Source organism: Cherax quadricarinatus, chromosome 15 (genome assembly GCF_038502225.1).
Source record: "Cherax quadricarinatus isolate ZL_2023a chromosome 15, ASM3850222v1, whole genome shotgun sequence".
In the NCBI taxonomy this organism is placed as follows: domain Eukaryota; kingdom Metazoa; phylum Arthropoda; class Malacostraca; order Decapoda; family Parastacidae; genus Cherax; species Cherax quadricarinatus.
This window is the reverse complement of record NC_091306.1, coordinates 29,649,493-29,661,675: the sequence shown is the minus strand read 5'-3', so window position 1 is coordinate 29,661,675 and position 12,183 is coordinate 29,649,493. Positions and strand designations below refer to the sequence as shown.

The 12,183-nt window shown below is 47.8% G+C and overlaps 1 protein-coding gene across 1 annotated transcript in view; it reads left to right on the top strand.

The window, feature by feature from the left end:
* The first annotated feature begins 1,854 nt into the window (after positions 1–1,854).
* Positions 1,855–12,183, top strand: part of LOC128692173 (uncharacterized) — a 43,046-nt gene continuing 32,717 nt past the window's right edge. The window contains exon 1 of the mRNA XM_053781251.2: positions 1,855–2,000. The gene's annotated coding sequence lies outside the window, so the exon portion shown is untranslated. The remainder of the gene's footprint in view (positions 2,001–12,183) is intronic.

Here is a 12,183-nt window from a genome sequence, read left to right as displayed (position 1 = left end):
GGATCAGCCGGGCTGTGGCTCGTACGTCGGACTGCGTGCGGCCAGCAGTAACAGCCTAGTTGATCAGGCCCTGATCCATCGGGAGGCCTGGTCATGGACCGGGCCGCGGGGGCGTTGATCCCCGGAATAACCTCCAGGTAACCTCCAGGTAACCATCTCCCCACTTTCCCAGTTATTCCTTTAGCACGTATTTTATGGGCTATTACACCATGATCGCATTTGTCAAATGCTTTTGCAAAGTCTGTGTATATTACATCTACATTCTGATTTTCTTCCAGCGCATCCAAGGCCATATCATCTAGTGTTTATATAATAGTATATATTACAACAATCAGCTATTACGACAACTATTACGACAATCAGCTTTTGATTTTCGACTTTCACCACCAGAGCTCTGACCACATCACTCGACTATAGAAAAGAGAAAGATCAAGAGTTAAGATGGAATGTAATTACGACATATAAGACAGTCAGAAGGGAGAGCACCAGAGAACAACAGGAAATGGACGGAAACTGAAAGCGAGTGAGTCACAGGGATGCTTGGATTTCCTCACACTGAATATGGAAGTGGAGCGACGTGAGGTAGAGGAGGAAGTGGTCCAAGCACTCAACACAGTGTTTCAAGAATTGCTTTGACAAGACACATGCGAACGGGAATTAATAATGCTGGTTACTGTAATTTAAGAAGCTGGGGTCAGATGCTACGACATAGTCAAGCACGAGCACAAATGGTGTCTTACACCAACAGGTAGTCTCCCGCAAATTCTCCCACAAACAGCCTCCCACAGATAGCCTTCCACAAACACAGGTCAGTTATTACACAAAAGTATTGTTCCTTGTAACATGTAGGTTGGTGTTTGTGTGTATGTGCCTATGTTTGTGTATGTGCCCGTGCCTGTGTATGTGCCCGTGCTTGTGTATGTGCTTGTGTATGTGCCCGTGCTTGTGTATGTGCCCGTGTTTGTGAATGTGCCCGTGCTTGTGTATGTGCCTGCGCTTGTGTATGTGCCAATGCTTGCGCGTGCGTTTTGTGTACGTGTTGTGTGCGTCTGTGTGTTCGTGTGCGTACATGTGCGCTTGTCTGGCATTTATCTATGGCGAGAGAATGAGAATGGTTCGCGAATTGATGGGCAGCGAGAGTAGTTGCCAGATACAACCAAGTGTGCTGAAGGACAATCAATAACAGCACCTGTGTGTGAGCCACCATGACACCACCTAGGTGTCTTCAGGTGTGTACTCATCTACATGTATGTGTGGTTGCAGGGGTTGATTCGTAGTTCCTGGCTCCGCCTTTTCGCTGGTGTATATATATATATATATATATATATATATATATATATATATATATATATATATATATATATATATATATATATATATATATATATATATATATATATATATGCTATGTACTCACCTATTTGTGGTTGCAGGGGTCGAGACTCAGCTCCTGGCTCATGTGTTAGTTGTGTATATATTTGTGTGCGCGTATGTGCTAGTCGTGCGTGTGTGTATTTTTGTGTTTATGCGTGAATGGTAGTGGCCAACCCTCAACATACACATAACTGTTGCCACACGTTGTATGTTCACCGGAAGAACAAGAAATAATTCCCTTCTTGGCATCTCCGTCTCTCTCTCTCTCTTTCTCATTCTCTCTCTTCTTCTCTCCCTCATTCCCTCACCCCTCCCTCTCCTCCCTAGCCTACCGCTTCCCCCTCCCCGCCCCCAAATCACCACGAGGCATCCCTCCTTCCCTCCCGCTCTCCCTTTCCTCCCTCCCGCCCTCCCCTCCCTCCCGTCCTCTCCTCCCTCCTTCCTCTTTAGCGTTGACCAGTTCAAAGTTGAAACCGAGGGGTGCAGTGGTGGTGTGTGGACGCTCTAGACGGCTCGATGCTGCTACCATCTCAGCCCGCGTACACAAACAAGCGCTCGCTCTCTCGCTCTCTACCCCGGACTTAACAACATCCAGGAACCACTTGTGTCTTGATCTACGAGTGCAGGTAGGACCTTCAGGAGTCCCTTCTTCAGGAGACCTCCATGTGCTTCTGTGATTTGTTTTCCTCTATCTCTCTCCGTCTCTCCCCCTCTGATTCTTGTGTTGTCTTCCAACTACTGCGTTGTGCTCAGATCTTACCATTACTGCGTGCATCTCTTTGATTAAATGGCCGATATTTAGTGATGGCTAGCTACAGTGCAATAGTGATGGCTAGCTACAGTGCTCTATGCTGGCGTAGGACCTGCCTAGCAAGAACCATTAGGCCTATTGCAATGTGAGAGATGCGTCTTTGCAATGTTAAATATTATACAAATAGGCATTCTAACAGCAATCCTCCCAAGTGCCTCCTCTTTTGTTTACGTGGCTTAATAACAAACAGTGACGTTGAACTCGGAAAATGAAAAGGAACTATGGCAGAATGGAAATCTGGGTGTGAGTTGAACTTACCCAGGCATGGGCCAGTAGGTCTGCTGCAGTGTTCCTCATTTCTTAAGTTCTTAAGACATGTTTTATGGGATATTTCGACTAAATAGATGAGACTATCTCTCACTGAAGCTACGCAGGTGTGGCACAGGTATATTGCTCTTCAACCTGTCAGTATTGTAACACTAAAACGATGAGAAATGAAACACTGACAATGTTCGGCATTCACGTGGTATCAAGCTTTTATCAAGGTAAAGCTTTATCTCTAGGCCAAACATTGTCTCAAGGTTTCCCTTCTGTCAGCGTCTTTTACAGCGGTGAACTTTATTGATGACTCTATTGATTGACACGTAACTCAGTGAAGAACGTTCGAAATGACCGCGAGATCCATTCTTGGACAGAATAAGACATAAAACAGGACAAAATTTTGTTGGAATTTTTAACCCAGGGGAGTGTTAGCCACCCAGGATATCCCCCCAAAAAGTCAGTGTCTTATTTCCATTGTGATCTTCGAATCTCCTCCGTCAGGATGCGACCCATAGCAGTTGAATACACCCTTAGTGCTAGGTGAAGAGGGGGGCGCCAGGTGTAAGAGAAGAATACCTAACGTTTCACCCGTGCAGGGAAGCGATCCTCAGTCCTGTGTATGAGCTGAGGAGGCTACCAGCTCCACGAACACCCACTCTAAGCAAATCAGTCCACATACACTTGCTGCCCCTGGTTCATGTGTCAGTAATTAGGTACCTGGTGAATAAGATATTTATCTAGTGTTTATCTGGAGTCACTTCCAGAGGTCATCTCCGCCGTGGTCCGGTCCCAGACCAGGTCTCTTGGTTGCTGGCCTGATCCATCAAGCTGTTAGTGCCCGCTGCCCGCGGTCTAACGTATGCACCACAGTCCTGCTGAGCAGGAACTATATTGAGGAATCTGTGGAGTTCTTTCCTGAAGACAGCTAGGGATTTGTTGGTAATCACTTCCCTACTTTTCACTGGAGGTATCCTGCACCGTTTCAGCGCACAGGTTTGGGACCAGTTCCTCCAGTACCTTCCAGTTGTAGTTTATAATGTATCTTCCTCCTCTACAATCTAAGAAATACAATTTAGGAACATCAAACACTCCCAGTAATTTAGGAGCTTGACTGAGTTTATGCGAAGGTTCTCTGTACATTTTCCAGCTCAGAAATATTCGCCGACCTTGATGAAAATTAGACACGTGCAACATCTGGGTATCTATATTATAGACGTTTCGTCATCCAGTGGCTTTATCAAAATAAATTCAAGGACATTATTGAATTAGTATTAATAAAGCCACTGGATGGCGATGTGTCTACAATAAAGATACCCAGATGTTGCACATGTGTCTAATTTTCATCTTGTCGGTATTGTATACCATTCATGTACCGCCTGACTTGAAGGGGGGCCGTTAGTAGACAGCAATACTCCAGCCTAGAGAGAACGAGTTGACATCTCTTGTTTTGAAGGTCCAGTTATCCAACCAATCATTCCTCCTGCAGCTGCAATAACAACAATGTTGGGATCCTGAGCACCTTTATTTAAGAGACGTTTCCACCATCATGAAGCTTATTGTGATTGTTGACTAATGTGGACTGATGTGGATGACTGATGCAAGTTGTTGTCGTCGATGCAGGTTGTTGAGGTTGAGTCATGACGTGAATTCATGATTCATGACTTATCTAGATTGTTGTGGTTGATTGATGCAGGTTGCTATGGCTGATTCATGACTGTGATCTGGACTGTTGTGGATGATTGATGCAGGTTGTTATAGCTGATTAATGGCTATGATGCGGACTGCTGTGGTTGACTGATGACTGTAACGTGAACTGTTGTGGTTAATGTCTGTGAGGTGGGTTGATGTGGTTGACTGATGACTGTAACGTGAACTGTTGTGGTTAATGTCTGTGAGGTGGGTTGATGTGGTTGACTGATAACTGTAACGTGAACTGTTGTGGTTAATGTCTGTGAGGTGGGTTGATGTGGTTGACTGATGACTGTAACGTGAACTGTTGTGGTTAATGTCTGTGAGGTGGGTTGATGTGGTTGACTGATGACTGTAACGTGAACTGTTGTGGTTAATGTCTGTGAGGTGGGTTGATGTGGTTGACTGATGACTGTAACGTGAACTGTTGTGGTTAATGTCTGTGAGGTGGGTTGATGTGGTTGACTGATGACTGTAACGTGAACTGTTGTGGTTAATGTCTGTGAGGTGGGTTGATGTGGTTGACTGATGACTGTAACGTGAACTGTTGTGGTTAATGTCTGTGAGGTGGGTTGATGTGGTTGACTGATGACTGTAACGTGAACTGTTGTGGTTAATGTCTGTGAGGTGGGTTGATGTGGTTGACTGATGACTGTAACGTGAACTGTTGTGGTTAATGTCTGTGAGGTGGGTTGATGTGGTTGACTGATGACTGTAACGTGAACTGTTGTGGTTAATGTCTGTGAGGTGGGTTGATGTGGTTGACTGATGACTGTAACGTGAACTGTTGTGGTTAATGTCTGTGAGGTGGGTTGATGTGGTTGACTGATGACTGTAACGTGAACTGTTGTGGTTAATGTCTGTGAGGTGGGTTGATGTGGTTGACTGATGACTGTAACGTGAACTGTTGTGGTTAATGTCTGTGAGGTGGGTTGATGTGGTTGACTGATGACTGTAACGTGAACTGTTGTGGTTAATGTCTGTGAGGTGGGTTGGTGTGGTTGACTGATGACTGTAACGTGAACTGTTGTGGTTAATGTCTGTGAGGTGGGTTGATGTGGTTGACTGATGACTGTAACGTGAACTGTTGTGGTTAATGTCTGTGAGGTGGGTTGGTGTGGTTGACTGATGACTGTAACGTGAACTGTTGTGGTTAATGTCTGTGAGGTGGGTTGATGTGGTTGACTGATGACTGTAACGTGAACTGTTGTGGTTAATGTCTGTGAGGTGGGTTGATGTGGTTGACTGATGACTGTAACGTGAACTGTTGTGGTTAATGTCTGTGAGGTGGGTTGATGTGGTTGACTGATGACTGTAACGTGAACTGTTGTGGTTAATGTCTGTGAGGTGGGTTGATGTGGTTGACTGATGACTGTAACGTGAACTGTTGTGGTTAATGTCTGTGAGGTGGGTTGATGTGGTTGACTGATGACTGTAACGTGAACTGTTGTGGTTAATGTCTGTGAGGTGGGTTGATGTGGTTGACTGATAACTGTAACGTGAACTGTTGTGGTTAATGTCTGTGAGGTGGGTTGATGTGGTTGACTGATGACTGTAACGTGAACTGTTGTGGTTAATGTCTGTGAGGTGGGTTGATGTGGTTGACTGATGACTGTAACGTGAACTGTTGTGGTTAATGTCTGTGAGGTGGGTTGATGTGGTTGACTGATGACTGTAACGTGAACTGTTGTGGTTAATGTCTGTGAGGTGGGTTGATGTGGTTGACTGATGACTGTAACGTGAACTGTTGTGGTTAATGTCTGTGAGGTGGGTTGATGTGGTTGACTGATGACTGTAACGTGAACTGTTGTGGTTAATGTCTGTGAGGTGGGTTGATGTGGTTGACTGATGACTGTAACGTGAACTGTTGTGGTTAATGTCTGTGAGGTGGGTTGATGTGGTTGACTGATGACTGTAACGTGAACTGTTGTGGTTAATGTCTGTGAGGTGGGTTGATGTGGTTGACTGATGACTGTAACGTGAACTGTTGTGGTTAATGTCTGTGAGGTGGGTTGATGTGGTTGACTGATGACTGTAACGTGAACTGTTGTGGTTAATGTCTGTGAGGTGGGTTGATGTGGTTGACTGATGACTGTAACGTGAACTGTTGTGGTTAATGTCTGTGAGGTGGGTTGATGTGGTTGACTGATGACTGTAACGTGAACTGTTGTGGTTAATGTCTGTGAGGTGGGTTGATGTGGTTGACTGATGACTGTAACGTGAACTGTTGTGGTTAATGTCTGTGAGGTGGGTTGATGTGGTTGACTGATGACTGTAACGTGAACTGTTGTGGTTAATGTCTGTGAGGTGGGTTGATGTGGTTGACTGATGACTGTAACGTGAACTGTTGTGGTTAATGTCTGTGAGGTGGGTTGGTGTGGTTGACTGATGACTGTAACGTGAACTGTTGTGGTTAATGTCTGTGAGGTGGGTTGATGTGGTTGACTGATGACTGTAACGTGAACTGTTGTGGTTAATGTCTGTGAGGTGGTTGATGTGGTTGACTGTGGAAATGAGTTGATGAATTGAGGCTTTCCTTAACTGTGTGTGTGTGTGTGTGTGTGTGTGTGTGTGTGTGTGTGTGTGTGTATGTATGTATGTATGTATGTGTGTGTATGTATGTATGTATGTGTGTGTGTGTACTCACCTAGTTGTGGTTTCAGGGGTCGAGTCTCAGCTCCTGGCCCCGCCTCTTCACTGGCCGCTACTCAGTCACTACCCACTCCATGAGCTTTATCATACCTCTCCTTAAAGCTATGTATGGATCCTGCCTCCACTACATCACTTCCCAGACTATTCCACTTCCTGAAAACTCTGTGACTGAAGAAATACTTCTTAACATCCCTGTGATTCATCTGAATCTTCAACTTCCAACTGTGACCTCTTGTTGCTGTGTCCCATCTCTGGATGTGTGTGCGCGTGTGTGTGTGTGTGTGTGTGTGTACTCACCTAATTGTACTCACCTAATTGTGGTTGCAGGGGTCGAGACTCAGCTCCTGGCCCCGCCTCTTCACTGATCGCTACTAGGTCCTCTCTCTCTCTCTCTGCTTCCTGAGCTGTATCATACCTCTTCTTAAAACTATGTATGGTTCCTGCCTCCACTACTTCACTTGCTAGGCTATTCCACTTCCTGACAACTCTATGAAGTGTGTGTGTGTGTGTACTCACCTAGTTGTACTCACCTAGTTGAGGTTGCAGGGGTCGAGTCCAAGCTCCTGGCCCCGCTTCTTCACTGTGGGTGTGTGTGTGTGTGTATGTGCACCTCTGTGTGTGTGTGTGTGTGTGTGTGTGTGTGTGTGTGTGTGTGTGTGTGTGTGTGTGTGTGTGTGTGTGTGTGTACTCACCTAATCGTACTCGCCTAATTGTGGTTGCAGGGGTCGAGACTCAGCTCCTGGCCCCGCCTCTTCCCTGACCGCTACAGGGTCCTCCCTCTCCCTGCTCCATGAGCTTTATCATACCTCGTCTTAAAACTATGTATGGTTCCTGCCTCCACTACATCACTTGTTAGACTATTCCACTTTCTAACAACTCTGTGGCTGAAGAAATACTTCCTAACATCCCTTTGGCTCATCTGACTCTTCAGCTTCCAACTGTGACCCCTTGTTTCTGTGTCCCCTCTCTGGGACATCCTGTGTGTACTCACCTAATTGTGGTTGCAGGGGTCGAGACTCAGTTCCTGGCCCCGCCTCTTCACTGAGTGCTATTAGGTTCTCTCTCTCTCTCTCTCTGCTCCATGAGTTTTATCATAACTCATCTTAAAGCTATGTATGGTTCCTGCCTCCACTATCTCACTTGCTAGGCTATTCCACTTTCTAACTACTCTATGACTGAAGAAATACTTCCTAACTTCCCTTTGACTCATCTGGGTCTTCAACACCCAATTGTATCCCCTTGTTTCTGTGTCCCCTCTCTGGAACATCCTGTCTCTGTCCACCTTGTCTATTCCACGTGTGTGTGTGTGTGTGTGTGTGTGTGTGTGTGTGTGTGTGTGTGTGTGTGTGTGTGTGTACTCACCTAATTGTGGTTGCAGGGGTCGAGACTCAGCTCCTGGCCCCGCCTCTTCACTGATCGCTACTGGATCCTCTCTCTCTCTGCTTCCTGAGCTTTGTCATACCTCTTCTTAAAACTATGTATGGTTCCTGCCTCCACTACTTCACTTGCTAGGCTATTCCACTTGCTGACAACTCTATGACTGAAGAAATACTTCCTAACGTCCCTGTGACTCGTCTGAGTCTTCAGCTTCCAGTTGTGACCCCTTGTCCCTGTGTCCCCTCTCTGGAACATCCTATCTCTGTCCACCTTGTCTATTCCCCGCAGTATCTTGTATGTCGTTATCATGTCTCCCCTGACCCTTCTGTCCTCCAGTGTCGTCAGTCCAGTGTGTGTGTGTGTGTGTGTGTGTGTGTGTGTGTGTGTGTGTGTGTGTGTGTGTGTGTGTGTGTGTGTGTGTGTGTGTGTGTGTGTGTGTGAGTGTGTGTGTGTGTGTGTGTGCGTGCTCGCATTTTCACGCATTCACATGGCTGGTTACGGGAGTTGACTGCTAGCTCCTAGTCCTGCCTGTTAAACTATCTTCAGCTGGTTTTACAAGCTTCCTGCCTGGTGGGCCTTGACGTGCATATTCTTAAAGCTGCGAGTGGCGTATGCTTCCTTTCCAACATGACTCTCCCTACCGTCCTCCCACCGTCTCTCTCCCACAGCCAGGGTGAGGCTCCCACACAGCCAGGGTGAGGCCCCCACACAGCCAGGGTGAGGCCCCCACACAGCCAGGGTGAGGCCCCACACAGCCAGGGTGAGACCCCCATACAGCCAGGGTGAGGCTCCCACACAGCCAGGGTGAGGCTCCCACACAGCCAGGGTGAGGCTCCCACACAGCCAGGGTGAGGCTCCCACACAGCCAGGGTGAGGCCCCACACAGCCAGGGTGAGGCCCCCATACAGCCAGGGTGAGGCTCCCACACAGCCAGGGTGAGGCTCCCACACAGCCAGGGTGAGGCTCCCACACAGCCAGGGTGAGGCTCCCACACAGCCAGGGTGAGGCTCCCACACAGCCAGGGTGAGGCTCCCACACACTCGTTCTCTCTTACAATGAACCAAACAAATGTACCTTTTTATTATGGTGAGTATAATGTGAAGCAGCACCACCACTACTACCAGCACCACCACTACTACCAGCACCACCACTACTACCAGCACCACCACTACTACCAGCACCACCACTACTACCAGCACCACCACTACTTCCAGCACCACCACTACTACCAGCACCACCACTACTACCAGCACCACCACTACTACCAGCACCACCACTACTACCAGCACCACCACTACTACCAGCACCACCACTACTACCAGCACCACCACTACTACCAGCACCACCACTACTACCAGCACCACCACTACTACCAGCACCACCACTACTACCAGCACCACCACTACTACCAGCACCACCACTACTACCAGCACCACCACTACTACCAGCACCACCACTACTACCAGCACCACCACTACTACCAGCACCACCACTATTACCAGTACCACCACTACTACCAGTACCACCACTACTACAATCACCACCACTACTACCAGCACCACCACTATTATCACCACCACCACTACTACCAGCACCACCACCACTACTACCAGCGCCATCACTACTACCAGCACCACCACCACTACTACCAGCACCATCACTACTACCAGCACCACCACTACTACCAGCACCACCACTACTACCAGTACCACCACTACTACTACCAATACCACCACTACTACCAGCATCACCACTACTACCAGCATCACCACTACTACCAGCACCATCACTACTACCAGCACCACCACTATTATCACCACCACCACTACTACCAGCACCACCACTACTACCAGTACCACCACTACTACTACCAGCACCACCACTACTACCAGCACCACCACTACTACCAGCACCACCACTACTACCAGCACCACCACTACTACCAGCACCACCACTTATACCAGCACCACCACTACTACCAGCACCACCACTACTACCAGCACCACCACTACTACCAGTACCACTACTACTAACAGTACCACCACTACTACCAGTACCACCACTACTACCAGCACCACCACTACTACCAGCACCACCACTACTACCAGCACCACCACTACTACCAGCACCACCACTACTACCAGTACCACCACTACTACTACCAGTACCACCACTACTACCAGCATCACCACTACTACCAGCATCACCACTACTACCAGCACCATCACTACTACCAGCACCACCACTACTACCAGTACCACCACTACTACTACCAGTACCACCACTACTACCAGCATCACCACTACTACCAGCATCACCACTACTACCAGCACCATCACTACTACCAGCACCACCACTATTATCACCACCACCACTACTACCAGCACCACCACTACTACCAGTACCACCACTACTACTACCAGCACCACCACTACTACCAGCACCACCACTACTACCAGCACCACCACTTGTACCAGCACCACCACTACTACCAGCACCACCACTACTACCAGCACCACCACTACTACCAGCACCACCACTTATACCAGCACCACCACTACTACCAGCACCACCACTACTACCAGCACCACCACTACTACCAGCACCACCACTACTACCAGCACCACCACTTATACCAGCACCACCACTACTACCAGCACCACCACTACTACCAGCACCACCACTACTACCAGTACCACTACTACTAACAGTACCACCACTACTACCAGTACCACCACTACTACCAGCACCACCACTACTACCAGTACCACCACTACTACTACCAGCACCACCACTACTACCAGCACCACCACTACTACCAGCACCACCACTTATACCAGCACCACCACTACTACCAGCACCACCACTACTACCAGCACCACCACTACTACCAGCACCACCACTTATACCAGCACCACCACTACTACCAGCACCACCACTACTACCAGCACCACCACTACTACCAGTACCACTACTACTAACAGTACCACCACTACTACCAGCACCACCACTACTACCAGCACCACCACTACTACCAACACCACCACTACTACCAGCACCACCACTTATACCAGCACCACCACTACTACCAGCACCACCACTACTACCAGCACCACCACTACTACCAGTACCACTACTACTAACAGTACCACCACTACTACCAGTACCACCACTACTACCAGCACCACCACTACTACCAGCACCACCACTACTACCAGCACCACCACTACTACCAGCACCACCACTACTACCAGCACCACCACTGCTACCAGTACAACCACTACTACCAGTACAACCACTACTACCACCAGCAACACCACCCCCACCATATTAGCAGCACCACAGTAGTAGTAGTAGTAGTAGTAGTAGTAGTAGTAGTAGTAGTATTAGTAGTAGTAGTAGTAGTAGTAGTAGTAGTAGTAGTAGTAGTAGTAGTAGTAGTAGTAGTAGTAACAAGAACATAGGACGAGCACTGCAGCAGTCCTGCTGGCCCATGCTGGGCAGGTCGAATTCCCACTCACTCCCACCCACTTGTCTAATTTATTTTTAAAGTCATTCAAATACCACATCTAGTATCGGGCCCTAACTCAGACAGGATGGGACTTACACAGATGACAACAAGGAAATGAGTGAAATATTGAAATCCCAGTACGACTCTGTGTTTAGTGAACCACTAATCAGTCTGAGGATCGACGACCCAAATGATTTATTCATGAATGAGCCTCAAAACTCCATTAATGTATGCCAGATTTCCGACATTACCCTAACTCCGATAGATTTCGAAAAAGCCATTGACAACATCCCATGCACTCAGCCCCGGGCCCAGACTCGTGGGTCTCTGTTTTCATTAAGAACTGCAAGAAACCCCTCTCGCGTGCCCTAAGTACACTATGGAGGAGGAGCTTGGACATGGGTGAAATTCCACAGTCACTTAAAACAACGGATATAACCCCACTCCATAAAGGTGGCAGCAAAGCATTAGCTAAGAACTATAGACCAATAGCTCTGACGTCCCACAT